The sequence below is a fragment of the Anomalospiza imberbis genome, chromosome 1, assembly GCF_031753505.1.
Source record: "Anomalospiza imberbis isolate Cuckoo-Finch-1a 21T00152 chromosome 1, ASM3175350v1, whole genome shotgun sequence".
Taxonomy (NCBI): Eukaryota; Metazoa; Chordata; class Aves; order Passeriformes; family Viduidae; genus Anomalospiza; species Anomalospiza imberbis.
In genome coordinates, this window is record NC_089681.1 from 28,568,526 (window position 1) to 28,584,500 (window position 15,975).

General features: G+C 40.2%; 1 protein-coding gene across 1 annotated transcript in view; it reads left to right on the forward strand.

Annotated features, from left to right (window-relative positions):
* Positions 1 to 3,666: 3,666 nt before the first annotated feature.
* The window catches only part of LOC137471568 (fatty acid-binding protein, adipocyte), a 190,458-nt gene continuing 178,149 nt past the window's right edge, over positions 3,667 to 15,975 (forward strand). The window contains exon 1 of the mRNA XM_068186018.1: positions 3,667 to 3,680. The gene's annotated coding sequence lies outside the window, so the exon portion shown is untranslated. The remainder of the gene's footprint in view (positions 3,681 to 15,975) is intronic.

A 15,975-nucleotide genomic window follows, 5' to 3' on the forward strand; every position in this document is an offset into this window, starting at 1 on the left:
TCATTTGTTTTAAATGGATTGTGTCATCCGATATTTACTAGAAAATACCTTTAGCAAGTGAGAGACCAAAGCAAATAAATCAAGTATAAATCTAAATTACAGGCTTTATTGTAAGAATTACATTATGTTCACTGAGAGGCTGGGTAAAATTTCTTCTTTAAGTTAGCTCTCCTGCAGGGTGTTATATCTGCTGTGGGAGCACTACCAGCACAGCTCCAGCACCACTCAGGAGTGGCTGGAAGGGTGCTCGCTTCTCCAGCCAAAGGAGCTTGGCTCTGATCTATATGACTTCAGATAACATTCAGGATGCAACCTCAATACAAAAAAAAAAAAAAAAAAACAAAAAACAAACAAACAAAAAAACCACCCTCCAAAACCACCTTATTTAAATGAGTCTACATTTTTGCTTTCTTCTTACTAGGCTGGCTATAAATCTCTGCCTTACTTAATCTTTCCATCAGTCAATCTCAGTCCCGGAAGTCAGGGGACTTAAGAGCTGCTTGGTTCCGAGCAATTACCTGAACAAAAGACTGCCTGGGATTGGACTAACTATTGGCTTATCTTTATTTAGCAGTACTTTCAGATCTTGAAAGGAGACACCTAGAAAGTACAAGGGAGGAGGTGCAAGAAACAGGACAAATTGAAGGAGAAAAAATATGCTGCAAATGAACACCATAAGAAAAAAAGGTAGAGATGTATATGTGTTGTTAGACCAAAGCAAAAACAAAGGTGAGAATATAGTAGCTGTAGGGAAAAAAAAAAAAAAAAAAAAAAAAAAAGGTTTCTCTGCTTCTGTACTAAATTTTTGTTAAAAATAAGAAGACAGTGAACATTCCAACCACAAATAACCAAAGACTCCTTTGGGCTATCTGAAATCCAGAATTAACTGCTATTACAAATCATGATAGGAACTTAATTTTTGGTCTCTCACATAGCTCTGATCAACAAGCTGTTTATTAAACTACAGATTTTTTTTTCTTCTCCACCACCTTGAAAATCCTCTGACTCACCCTGATGTGATGTGGACAATATTCTAAGATAAACTCAGAAAATTTGGTGTGATAAGAAAATTCACTCTAGTTGAAGCTGAGCCCTGAGACAAACTGCATTTACACATACTGCTCCACTAAGGAAAACTCCAGTGGGAAATGACCTTGCTTTAAATGTTTTTGTAACGACTGCAAAGACAAGGAATTTTTCCAATATTCTCAAATGGAGACTTTTTAAAGTGGAAACTTTTCCACTTCATTATGTGACTGTAGAAAATTTCATGAAGCAATAAACTTAAGTATTTTATGCAAAGATTCATAAAATTTACCATTAGATCACCTAATCTAAATATTTAGATAACCCATAGATGCTGTTCCAATTATGCTGAGCTTTAGCTTCATCTCTCTCCTTCATTTTTCTCTTGGTTGAATCACTTTTTATTATTGTTAGAACTACATTTGAATCTCCTAAATTTGTTAGTGGCCACACAATGGGCAGTAACTGGAAGCCTTATGCCCGGCCTCAGCCTCTAGCCCATTTGAAGATGGAACCAGAGCTCATACACCTTCTCCAGGTATGCCCTGGTTTGAAAAGACAGGTGTCTGCTAAGGAAGGCAGGAGCCTCTCTTGAAACGAAAAATGTAAACCCCCTCCCTCCACATTATTATAATTTCAAAATTAAGGTGGCTCTCAGCCAAAGATATGGGAGTAAGAATAACAGTTCTTTATTAGGAAAAATAAAAATAAAAACGCAGTAATATAAAACAACACTGACAGAGTCAGAGTACAACCTGACACCCTGTTGGTCAGGGTGTTGGTAGAAGTCAGAATAAATGGTGGCTGCAGTCCTCCTGCAGTGACAGGTATGGTTCTGTTGAGACAGTGATCCTGTTTAGGGATTTCCTCTGAAGGTCCAGTGGTGGTGTACATGGGCCTGGTCTTCCTCTGGGAATCTGTTGCAGAAAAGAAAGCTAACCTTCTGATAATCTAGTGGGATAAAGCTGCCTGTGGTGTTCCAAATGTCAGATTATATACAGGTAGGAATGCTTGGCTCCTCCCCCTGGGCAAAACATCTCACAATGGGATGATGTACTTTAATCAGTCATGCAGTGACACTCGATAGCCCATTAACAGAAGATATGTCCCAGAGGGAGGATTGATTAGTGGAAGAAATAAAGGAAACTGCCCCTCCTGGTTTTCACAGGTGGCCTGATTAACAGAAGATAACTGCCCCACGGATGGCAATAGAATACACACCCCTGGCCACATCTTGCATTTCCAACCTAAGACAAGGTAGCATGTGGTCTATCTAGAAGGAGATTTTCTGGTGTCTCAGAAGTTACAACCATGCAAATCTGAATTACCAGCTTTTGGTGTTACTCATCCATGTTACACCTTTGTTAAAGTTGGCCTTGTACTAAAAAGCAAGAGCTTTCACTACTTCCACAGATCTTCAGGCTAGCTTTCTGTTCCGGGGATTAAGACCCTTATATGAGGCCAATCTCCACCTCTCTTTGTCTTGTAACTCTTGGATGATGCCACCTAAATAGATTTTAACTCTACAGAAGTCCAAATGTCCAAAAAACTGTTGAGTTCCACAAAAGTGAGGCAATATGCAGGATTGGAGGTTATCAGCCCAGTGACTGAAATAAAACTTCTGGGCAGTTGGAATGTCTATCAAAGCAGCAGCAGTGTCACTTGTGCTCTCCTGAAACTTATGACAGATGTTTCATGCTAACACATAGAGCATTGCACAACATGCAAAGAGATCAAAATTCTTTAAGATAAAAAAGCCAGGCTCCTAGAAATAGTAAAAAAAAAAAAAAAAAAGCTATAAATCTACAACAAATAACAGCCATAAGAAAAGGAAGAGCAAGAGTGGTGACCTACAGTCCTTCTTAGTACGTGGTATGAAGTGTATTTCTGTATTTAAAATCTTTCATCATTTTCTCCATCTGTGTGGCCTGGACATTATGTTAGTGGTCCCCACACAGCTTTGGAAATTTGTGGCAGGGTGAAGGCTGCACAGTGCTCTCATGTTGTTTGGAAAGTATGTCTGTCTATAAAATGAATAAACACTTGCTGAAAGCTGAAAAGACTTCTGCTGGCTGTGAAGTTACTTTGATACTGTTCTTAAAGGCTCCTTAATTGAAGAGGCCATAAATAGACCAGAACTGCCTATATCTCTCAGCTGACATGTATGCCCATCAGCATGGAGGGTGTTTAGTTATCTCTTTATAGGTATTATGGTACTTTGTAATGCAGTTTAAGGGTCCTCTTTTCACAGTAAGATGCACATTACTCTTCCTGATTCCTTTTAATTTTTCACAAAAATTTAACTGTGAAGTGTTTATGCAGATCCATTGATACTTTGAGTACCTTGGGTTTGCATTTCAAAACCCCTGAATTACTAAGAGAAAGTGACATAAGGCAAGAAGTAGGAAAATCATTCTTCTTGTTATATCAGGTGAATATCACCAGAGGCAGGGCAGACTACTGCAACACCTTAATAATAGCAAAACAAAAAGGAGCCTGTGTTCTCAGTAACAGAAGGAATAGCCAGTACAGGCATGTGATGAGCTTTGTTCAGTGCTGTGAACAATTTGGAGTATTCAGGATCTGTAGGATTCTAGTACAGGCTGAGATTGTAAGGAGGAAGAAATTTCAAAATAACTCTTTCTCTTTATGCAGTCTGTAAAATCTATGAGATGACGATTTCCTGTGAGACAGATTTTGAAATAATTGGAAATGTAAGCATAACCCTTCACCCCTACCCAACCCCACAGAATTACAGATCTGTACCAGCTGGGGCATATTGCAGGGAAAAAATATGTCAGTCAGGAAATCTGCGCTAGATTTACCCCTGCTGGAACAGAGGGTTGCAAAAAATTTGAATAATGGCTACAGAGAGCAGATGGTAGAAATACTCCACAAGAAGGGTTTCAAATTTAGCTTAATTCAGCAAGGGGAATGAGAAATATATACAAAATTTCAAAGACAATATGGCACAGAAATTAAAATTAAAAATCAAAACAATAAAATTATAGTAATAATAATAAAAGAATGGGGGAAATTATTCTGAAATTGCTAATTGAGGCTATTGCACGCTAATGGATGCTACTAGACAAAAGCAGTCTTCTTTGCATCACCACCATCTCTGAGAGTACCGCTACAGCTAGATGCCATCAGTATGGTGCCACATTGTGCTGTCTCTGGCTTTTTCCAGAGCACTGAATCAAATTGATCTCCTGAATTTCCCATCTCTTTTCTGCCTTCCCACAACATTACTGGATGTTTGGGTGCCACTCAAGGATGAGAAATGCTCCACTTCTTGAAATGTAGTAACCTTCTCGTCCAGTGCCTTGCCCTGGGGCACAGACCTATGAAACTCAGGGTTAAGTTAAGTTGCTCATCTTTACACCCCTCTTTTTCCAATGGCAAAACTGCAAGAAGGTGTGCCCTGCAATGCCTAGTAACCCAAGACAGATCACAACAGCAGAAATGGGTCAGAGAATCAGTGTTACAATATAATAAATCACCAAAGATGCAGTTCTTCTGCAGAACTTTGCTGCTGTAAAATCAGGGAGATTGAGTGAACCTTGCTGAATGCCCTTTTTCAATGCTGCCAAGAACGTTTATCATATTTGTCAGATTAATAAATTGTAGTAAGAGAACAGAAGACACACATTTGAGAAGGACACCATAAATACATTTTGATAGAGGTGATAAAAACACACCACAGGATGAAGTGCTACTTGGTTAAATTCTTTATAGACTACTGATGATTAATTTGAAGTTCTTTCCACTACTTTAAAAGCAAACATGAAAAAGAGATATGTAGTTTAGTCAATTCATTAATCACCTCATATGATCTTGGAAAAAAAAAACACAAGTCAAATGCAAATGTGACAAAGGATGTTGGCACTGGCTAAAATATGTGACTTTGCAAAAGTAAAAGTCAACAAATAAAGCTTTTTACAAAGAAATAAAAGGAAAGACAAAATTTTGCAAACACCATGTGCTTTGCCTCAAAATCTGGGATTCACCATCCTAAGTATACTATAATGCAAAACTCTGTTTAAGATAACTCACTACAATTTACATTGGAGCCTGTGTTAGATACTTTGAAGTCAATAATGGAAACATACATTTGGAGAAAATTAAAAGTTAATAAATCAAAAATAAAAATCAATACATCAGAAATGTTCGGAATGACATCAGAAAGAATTTGAACTTTCTATTATATCTGAAAAATTTAAGTCAAACTCCCAGCTTTTCATCCAGACATGCAAATTACAACATTTATAGTAGCAAATCTGCCTTATTTACATTTGTTTCTCTTTGGAAATGATAACCTTGTGGTTAAAATGGCATTGCACAAGGCACACTTCAGAGACTTTACACTACCAGAGCCATGTGTATCCATTGCCATATTTCATACTCACAGCTGCTGCTTGCCTTACTGGGATTTCTAAAATCTACAGACAAAAAACCAGCAGAAAACAATATAGGCTAAAAAATATTCCTGGGTTTTTCTATGTTTCCTTAAGCACTGAAGAAGGCTTAAAGAAGTTCAAGCACTTCAAATATTGCAACCTGTTTCACATTTCTAAGAAAATGAAACAAGAAGAGAATAAAATTCCATGAAGAATACTGAAGTCTATAATAATGATTGCTAGATTTCAGTGAATGGTCAACTTCAGCTTCTCGAGCTTTTATTTTGTAAATATCACTATTAGCTGCAAAAGTAGCTTAATTAGGAAAAGAAATTTTAAATAGGAAAAAATTGACAGTGTAGATACTAGTGTTAAAAGCTGAAGATACTCATATTTTACAAAGCAAGTGCATTGCAGAATGTTCTAAATGTACTGAAAACACAAGTATAAGCCCCAAGTCAATGGTGAAGGGGACATCCGAATATCAAATGTTATGGTAACAAGGCTGGAAAATGTGGCCAGTGTTCAAGTTTGCAGCTGGACTGATTTGGCAGCAAAGAGCCAGAACCAGCCAGAAGGTTACCAGGAGGGAAAAAAAACCCACTGGTGCACCTAGAGAGAAAAAGCTGTAGTCGGCCTGGCAGGTGTTTTACAGCCTTCCCCTTCTACCAACGAGTCTGTACGCAGGACAAAGAAAGGCAGAAAAGATGACGAACGGAACAAGGGAGGAAAGCAGGACCCCCCCACAAACGCCCCTTACTGACCAAGCCGAGCACCGGCGCTGGCAGTGCCGGGCAGCGCTGGTCCAGCGCTGCGGACGGACCGGGTCGCTGTCGCGGCGTCTCCCGGCCGCGCACCGCCACCTGCGGGACAACCCCGCGACAGCGCTGCCCCCTCCAGCGCTCACCCCCGCGGCTTCTCGGCGCCAGCTCAAGCCAAGACAAGGGCACGTACCTTTCTGCGGAGGACCTGGGGGAGAAACTTGATGAAAACTGCAGTCAGAGTGGGCTCACAGCCCAGAAAGCCAACAGTGTCCTGGGCTGCAGCCAAAGCAGTGTGGCCAGCAGATCGAGAGAGGGGACTCTCTTCCTCTGCCCTGCCCTTTTGGACCCCAACGGGAGTGCTGTGCACAGTGCTGGTGCAGTTCTTATACCTCCAACATAAGAAGGACATAGAACTGCTGGAGCGAGTCCAGAGGTGGGCCACAAAGTTGGTAAGAGGGCTGGAGCACCTCACCTAAGAAAAAAGGCTGAGAAAGTTCGGACTGTTCAGTCTGGAGAAGGGAAGGTTGTGTGGAGACCACATAGCAAATTTCCAGTATCTGAAAAGGGCCTACAGAGAAGCTGAAGAGGGATTTTTTTTTTTTTTTTTTTTTTTTTTTTTTGTCAAGAACTGTAGTGATAAAACAAGGAGTAATGGGTACAAACTGAAAAAGAGAAAATCTAGGCTAGATATTGGGAAGAATTTCTTTACTGTAAGGGTGGTGAGATACTTGAAACAAGCTCCCCAGGGAAGTTGTGGATGCTCCAACTCTGGAAGTGTTTAAAGCCAGATTGCTTGGGGCTTCGAGCAACCTGGTCTAATGCCAAGTGCCCCTACCCATGGTAGGGCAGTTTGGGACTAGATAATCTTCAAAGTCTCTTCCAATCCTCATGATTGTATGATAAAACTGTACCTACACTGCTGAGCAGAGGCGGGATTGTTATCTCCCAGCAGAAGAAGCCACATAGGGTAAATGCTCACGTTCAATCAATCTCCCTGTCTGTGATGTTGGCAGGTCCCAGGCATTGCCAGGCACATAAACCACTTTAGAAATTAACATTCTCAATTTCGTTTAATGTCTGTGACAGGCAAGAGAGGAAGAAGAGATATTTTTAATTAAAGAGGATACAGGAAATACAGGATTTAGAGTAAATACTGTATTAGCTGGCTTTCAAAGGATCTAATTCCCCAGGATGATTTAACTAACTCTGCCAACCAGCTGCATGTCAGATGAAGACACCAGATATCTTTTCAGTGCTTCTTTAAGACAGGGGGGAAGGAGAATAAAGGAATGCAAAAATGTAATTTATGCTGTGCCATGTGGATTCTTGGCCATCCTGATCCCCAAGGCAAAGCTTTCACCAATCTACATGACTATCCTGCTATATCCACACTTTGGATATAATGACTGTGTGTGATTTTTCCTAGTTGAGGCTTTATAAATGTCAAGGGCAAAAATGAATGTTGCAGAAAGCAATTCCAACATGATGGCATACACAGTTTGAAAGGTGCTGCTTTCTGAGGACATGCTGGAATAAAAACAGCAGCAGGACACACTGCTGTCTCATGAACAGCTTGTTGTCCACCAGGACTCCCAGGTCTTCTCCACAGAGCTGCTTTCCTGCATGTCAGCTCCTATCCTGTACTGGCACATGGGGTTATTCTTCCCCAGGTGCAGGATCCTTCATTTGCCTTTGTTGAACTTCACTATGTTGCCCTCCACCCAAGTCTCCAGCCTGTCCAGGTCTCACTAAATGGCAGCACAGCACTCTGGGTATCAGCCACTCTCCCAGTTTTGTAGCATCAGGGAACTTTCTGAGGATACACTCTGTCCCTTCCTTCAGGTCGCACATGACTGAATCCAGTCCTGATCCCTGGAGAACACCACTAGCTGCAGGTCCCAGTCAGACTCTACAGCACTGACCACCATCCTCTGAGCTGTGCCATTCAGCAGTTCTCAATTCATATCACCTCCACTCATCCAGCCCACATTTCCTGAGTTTACCTACAAGGTTGTATAAGATGTATAAGGTTATAGGAGCACCACGATGTCAGTTCCACTTCATCCTTGCACCTACACAAGCAGTTGGTTGAGATGCCTAAAATTTCTTGTGTGTTTGTTTCCTGTACCTGACCAATAGTGTGGGGCATTTAGACATCTTGCCAGGCAATTGCTTTCCCTTCAGGAGCATCACAGCCTCTTCCCTGCTTTCCTACAGAACTGGATATTTAGAAAACGGAAGACACATTTCCAATTTGCAAACTGATTACTTAGGGTCTGGTGTGTTGATGCATACTTGAAAGCCTTGGTGTCACTTGAGACACACCAGAGTGTCTGACAAATCCCTGAAGAGCTGGTATATATTTCACAAGACCTCTATGGGACCCATTTGCTTCTAGAGGCTGCTGGATACTCTCAATAGCTCAGACACCACTGGATGTTCAAGCATGAGCACATTAATCAAGCCCAAGGACACTAAATTTGGATTTCAGCCCTTTCAACTTATCCACCAGCCTGAAATGTTCAAACCATAAGAGAAAATGCTGACAGAAATAGCTCTGTACCTCCTTTTTAAATCTTCTGATGGACTGGGAAGAGGCATGAAAAGAGGCCAGGGATGGTAGAAGCAAGTTGGCATTGCTTAGCTCCAGGGACAGACAGCACAGAATCTCTTACTTTGGGTAGAAATACACAGTCTGAATGGCAAAACACAACATAACATGGCCCTCCTCCTGTGAAGCCTCTTGAGAATAATAATGTGATCACCTTTTTCTTATTATTATAAATAGATTGTTACACAGCCCTGACTTCTCTAACCTCCATAGAAGTATTACTCCACCAGCACAATAATAACACACTGGTAAATTATATTAATTCTACAAATAGTGTGAGAAATTGTGGATAACCAAAAAGGTTAATCCCTGTTTAATCTTCAGTTGCTGTGCTAGTGTGGTATAAATCTGGTGGTAAATGGGGTGGCAGGAGAGCAGAAAAAAATGCTGCATGTAAAATGTAGTCATCTGAAAGTTCGCCTCTTACTTTGCTTTAGCACTATACTCTCTCACAAAAGGCTAGTGAAGTAACAATAACTGGAAAATAAGCACTAAAAAGAATAGCATTTTTCTGCCCTTTCTGGTATGCCCACTTCGGATGCAAGAGCATAGGGAAAGATAGAAATACTGCAGCTGAACTGCACAAACCATTTGTTTTCAGTACAAGAAAAAGGCTCCTCAAGGGGTGGCTAAAATACTCAAAGGACGTATTTTCTATACATCCAAACAACCCTTAGATTACTCTGTCCCTAGCATTGCAACAACAGGGAAAGCAGATACTGAAAACAAGTATTTATTGTCTGCATGGTATTTTTTGTCTCTCCCTGCTGCTGATATTATTCTTATGACACCAGACACTGCATAATTTGACATTTCAAATGTATGGCAACGTCACAATGATACATGAGGAAACATTTACAGAGCCTGGCACAAGAAGCAAAATTAATACTGAAAAGTAAATTACTTGCTTAGATTGGCTGCCATTTCTCAGTTTGCAGGGTAAATATTCAGTTTAACAGCTAAGCTTGGGAACACAAATAATTGATAGCTTTCAAGCAATGACTGTAGATATTTACCACCTACCTGTTTAACTATCTGGTTTTTGCCAGCACCAATGTTATTTTGCTGCAGGCATGTCTGGTTATATGACCAAATGTGTCTAAAAATACACTGTGAATTCATTATGTTCTACATAAAGAAATTATCTCTAAGATTTCAAGGAGAAAATGTTGTATAAATACAACTGAAAAATAACCCAAGGAGGTAATTCAAGGGAATTATTTTTAAATGGAAAATTAATAAAGTAGTGCTCTCTGCCCAAAGTATTTGTTCTTCTTTTGAACAATTTTAAAAACAATTTGTGAAAAGGTAATCAAGAAAAACACTGAATGTTTCCACTAGGCTGCCTTGACCCTCCCCACAATGAATGCCTTGGGCAGCATTCATTCAAGACACATCCTCACGCTTGGTTTGCCTTAAGCTCAATCATCTTAAAAGAGTTTTTTTGAAGGTCAAAAAGAAACAAAAAGCATGTATCAACATTAAGGGAAGAGGAATAATATGAGTGTGAGTGCCAAAAAAGAATCAAAGAGAAACCAATCATGTCCTGGGTAGCAGAAGGAGGACAGAGGAAAAAAAGCTTCACTCTCCAAATTCCAACACTCCAAACAATCATTTCTCATACTATAAATCAGCAGAATAGATTATGCAAAAATTATAAAACCACCAGTAATATGTCCAATGATCTCATCACAGCTAATATTAATGCATAGAATGTTTTGGTCTACATTTTCAAGTGGGTAGCTAAAATGGACAGCTGCACTGCCAAGGATTAAGACCAAATGGGTCTTTCCCAGATCAATATTTTAGGGCGAAAAGAAAGAAGCTAGACTCCTATAGCCTTGAGCACTGCTAGATTAACTTTCTGCAGGTGATAATAGGTCTCTAATCTCCACAGAGTGAGGCTGACTCAGCACCATTACAACACATACAATGCCTTTTTACAATCAGAGCTAAGACTTTGAGATGTTTAGGAGGTTATCAGCCAAGATCTTCCTAATGTAAGATCAAGTCTCCACATAACTCCAGCCTTCTGGATCTAAAAATCCATTCCGTCAAAGGTTTTAGTCTATATAGTTGGTTATAATAAGCTTTTGGTTGAGAAGCTTTTGTTCATTCTGAATGCAGATTTGTGAAGGAGAACCAGGACTGAATACTCTGATCCTATTTGTTTCATACTCAGTCCCAAATTAACAAAATCCTGATGTAATTTCTGGGCTAGTTCTAATTTATATTACCCTTCACAATATTTAGTTTCTCCTTAGCTCAAAAGACAAACTCAACAAACAGTGGTATAAACAATTTTTGTCATTCTCTAAACACTCAGATCTGCCATCAAACATCATACTGTGTTTTGAAATTTTAATTATAAAGAAAACAATCTTTCCTTTAAATCAGGTTTTTAAATATCCTTTATTAAGTTCTGTAAGGTTTTCATTTATATTTTTAGTAACTGCTAAAGAGCTTATTAACTGACCAATTCATTGTGCAATCACAATAATATAAATTATTTCTGCAGTGGAACCTAGAAGCAGAGTAAATCTCAGCTACAAGTTCCTATTAAGCCCTGACCCTGAAAATGAAACCACATGGAGAAAAACTGGTTTTAGATAAAGAAGAAAAAAGATAAATTCAGCTGTTCAGAGAAGAACAAAGCTACTTCACCTGGTCCTGTGTTGAAGGGCCTTTTGTGAAGACTCTACACAGAGCATTTTTCTTCCTGTAAAAGGAATGATCAATAAATATCAATTTGCTTTAAGAAAAATTCTCTGCTTATAAGCAATTTCTCACCAAGTTGACAACCCCTTTTTCTTACAGTCCCAAAGCAGAGCTATTAGACTGCATTTTGGTGAGAGCTGTGTCCTTCAGGAATCCTTTCAAAGTCAAGTGATGTCTCACCTACAAATTGCATCTAGGACTGGCATTGAAAGGATTTAAGTTGGTAATAAAGGCTCATATGGACAGCTAGATCCTGCAGCTTAGATGACTCCCATGAGCTCCTACCCCAGGCCTTTACTGGGATGATAGATCAAGACCTTATCTGTTCTCTTCTTAACTCAGATGACTTCCACATCAGCTTGTCAGCAGGTAAGACTCCAGCTCCGAGCTCGAGACTGACATGTGTGAGATAATCAAGATGAGCAGATGAATAAATGTATTATATATATATATATATATATATGCTTATTTTTGGCAGGTTGACAGTATTTGGCACTGCAAAACAGAAATGTTGTGGGAGGGAAAAATAAGGCTTGATTCGCTTTGCTTTTAAAACCCTATGTTGTCCTGTGGGACCGCATCGGGGGCTACAATTCATTAGACTAAAAAGACTATCCCAGATAAATAAGATTAATAAGTAATAATGCCAATTATGCAACTGCCTGAGCCAAGCAGTGAGACTGAAACAATTACATTAAGTTTTATATTATTGTAGAAGGAAACACTTTATAAATGCTGTCACTGGATGACACAGTCCACACTGCAGTCCTGTCCAGAGACAAGCAGCACAGTGCCAGTCACACTGCCCAACAGCAAAGGCAATCACAGACATACACCACTAAGAAGTACATTGGAGAGTGCTGAAAATACAGAGAAAGAGATTGAAAAAGGAATCTTCTCAAGACAGGGAGAGGGAAAGATTGGGAGAGAGCGAGAACACAGAGCAAGATAGAATGGAGAGAATGAACATGGACTGCATGACAAACACTAAAAAAATTGTCAGAACTCAGAGGTATGTTTTTGATACAAAATTGCTTGGTGTAAGTGAGCAGGTTGTATTCTGCTGCAGGATAGATCAACTCATCTGGACACAGAAAGCAAAACCAGCAGTCAGCAACACAAGGAATTAGCTCTGTGTACATTGAAAGAATTCTGAAGCTGTGAGAAGTTATGTGCCTCCAATCTGAAATAAAATGGGAAAACTCTCTATCTTCCAAGGTCATATCAAGGGCCTAACGTGTTATGTGTTTTGCAATCAATCACATCTTTAAAGCAATGCAAAATAACTGCTTAAGTGAATACAGACAAAGCTGTGCTCTTGGAATTGTGACAATTAATAGCTTGCATGATGAACAGAAAGAATAATAAACTCTTTAACAACAGATATCAAGTAAGACTGATTTGTTCAGCATAACTTGCTTGATGCTGTTAAAGCCAAGCTCCATGAAAAAAAGTAGATTTATGTATTCTCTTGTATGAAAGATGTCAGAAAGTATTGAGGGAAAAAAGCTATATTCAGTCTTGCAGGAAGATGATTCACCATCCACCCCTTGTAGCCACCGAAGTCAGACACATTCATTACCCATTATGCTGAGGAGTTTTATTTTTCCTCTTTCGGTGAATAAGTAATGAATTATCCATATCACTGAGCCATCTCACTAAATGTGGTGGCTGCTGCTCACCAAAATAATCATGAAAAGTTTATCTGTGAGGAACTCCAGATATTTAAATACATGGAAGCTGCCTCTGCTAATAACAGAGATTTATATTTCATTTTGAGAGGGGTGTACACAAATTTTTAGAATTAGAAATTTAGAAATTTTTAGTCAATACTACATGCAAGTATAAATGCTCAGTGAATACTTGTGGCTTAAGTCTCTTCCTTTCATAAGAAGCATTTAGCAATCTTCAGGGACAGGGCTGATGAAAATGTGAAAAAAATCCCTAGTGAGGATTTATAATCTTCTAAATTCTAAGGGTCCCCTGTTCCATATGAATTGATTTTGAACTGATAGCCAGAAGCCATTCCAAACATCAAATTTACTATTTTAATGTAAAATTTAATTTCACTTTTTCTCTAGCTTCACATTATTTTTAACTTTCTCCTTTTAATCAATTTACTCCACAATAGCAAAATGCAACCATTAGGCTGGATTTTTACCAATCTTCCAATCTAACTTGATACTACCTATGTATTAATGTGTTGCTGTAATTAAATCTACTTAAAATTATAGAAATCACTTAAAATGTACTGCTGCTGTCACCTAAATGTATGCTCTACTGTGCCCCACAAAGATCTGCTCAGTAATGTATCTGTGGAGCTTGAGAATAAATCAATTTATATTAAAAATGTTTTTATTGAGAATAAAAAAATCACACAGGTGATGTGTATGGAACTGTATGGAAGAATCCTCCAAGCTACTATATATAAGCGGAGCGCCAAGCCCAAGCAGCCGATGCCCTGGACCACAGCAGCGGGCGAAAGCCCACCAGTTTCCACGAGTGAGCCACCAGACGACCCGGGCACCACACCCCCCCGCCAAAACTGCATTTGTCAGTTCTGTGACCTCCTTCCTCATCTTACTCTCTCCCTCCCTTGCTGCCCCTTCTCCCTAACTTCATCTCTAACCCGCCTTCCCCGAAACAAAACCCCAGGATTATCCACATAGCCACGACCACGTGCTAGTCAAGATGGCTCCAGCCACATGGCACCACACCATCTTCTGCTTTCTCTTTCCCTAAATCCCTTTCTTCCTGCTCTTTCTCCCCCGTGCTCCGCCCCTTCTCTGTCTCTCATGAACCACCCCCCCCTTCAGCTTCTAATTCCCACCTTCTGCCTTCCAAATCCCACAAGGTGGGAGCTGGGATTGGGGAAGAAGCTGAGAAAACAAAACCCAAAGCAAAAATAATTTTGTAATACCAGTTTTAACAGCCTTGTATATTTAGTTGAATTGTAACTTGTACTTCATGATCTCCTTTCCCTGTTATTCCAAGAGCAGGAAGATATCCTTCTCTGCAATCCATACCCCTTTTTTCCTTATTTTGGGTAGCTCACCGGGAGCAAACCGCTCAAAGGCACAGGGTACCCCGAAAAGATTTTTCTTTCAGAGTCCCTGGCTCCCCGTAACCTCCCCAGTTCCCAATCCCTATCCACTTGTTCTAGCTGAAAAGAGCTCGTCAGCTAGAACTTTTATCCTAAAACCCTCTAACCTTTTTATCATTCTTATCCCATACCTGTCTTCTCTCCATTTCCCACCCGTCCCCATGAAGTAGTTTTTACAATTATGCTTTTCTAGTTTAAGTGTGTGTTCATATTGCACATTGTCTGTCCTGTTTTCAGTTTTAGAAAGCAGGGGCCTGTCCAGTCACAAGGGTAGATCCAACGAGAAGCAGTTTTCAATTGTTTCTTGAATAGCGAGTGTTCAGATAGTATTAGACTGCTGGACCAGAATCGCTTTTGGGTTTATGCTGTCCTCAGTAGGTTCTGAGGGTGACTGATAACCTAAAATGGTGTCTGGGAAAGTATTTTGCAATTTTTGTGGTGAATAACCCCTACCTCCACATTCCCATGGGCCCCGGAGATCCGGGCGGGAGGGAAGAGGAGGGAGGAGGGAGCGGGAGTCGTCCCCCACGCCCTGCCTCCATCTTCCCATGGGCCCTGGAGATCTGGGCGGGAAGGAAAAGGATGGAGGTGGGGATGACCTAAAATCGGGGGTCTTAAACCGGTTGGAAGGTGAAAGCAGTGATAAAGCTCAGATCCAAGGGTGAGAATCTGAGGCCACAAACCTGTGTGGAGTCCAGGGGGCTCCAGGTGTTTTCCTGTCCCTGAGAGAGGGAACAGAAGTCGATGCCATAGCCTAAAACTGGGGGCTGTGGTGGTCCGAAAAGCCAGTTGGAAAAGGTAAGACACCATTGGGCCAGTCACGCTGAAAAAGCCAATCCCAAAACTCTCATATGAGCTTAGTGCCAAATGCTGAAGCCCTTTAAGCACTCACCCATGCTTTAAATTCACTTAAAAATCTGCAATATGGACCCACATAAGCCGTTTATTACAATTAAATACTCATTTTATCTTTGTACTGTGTTAACACCCTTTCAGAACTGAACAATACCTCCCACCAAAGGCAAACAGCAAGTCAAATGGACTGTTTATAGTGTATTCAATTTATCCTCACTGCAATTGTATTTATTTTATGCTGTAAAACTGTGTAATTACTGTTTCATTTTTAAATTATCATAATTCTCTTCATCTTTTTTCTAACAAAAAAGGGTGATTTGTGGTGTTATATTTTAGTTAAATTGTATGCCCTGTCTCACCCCTCGAAAATGTATGGTTTATTCCCAGCCTGTGATCCTCCTCTGCAGTATCCTGTGTCTGTAATCCCATTGGCCCAATCTGTTCTGCGCCCACTTTGAATCTCCCTGTTCAGTGTGCCTGGGGGATGGTTCGCTCTCT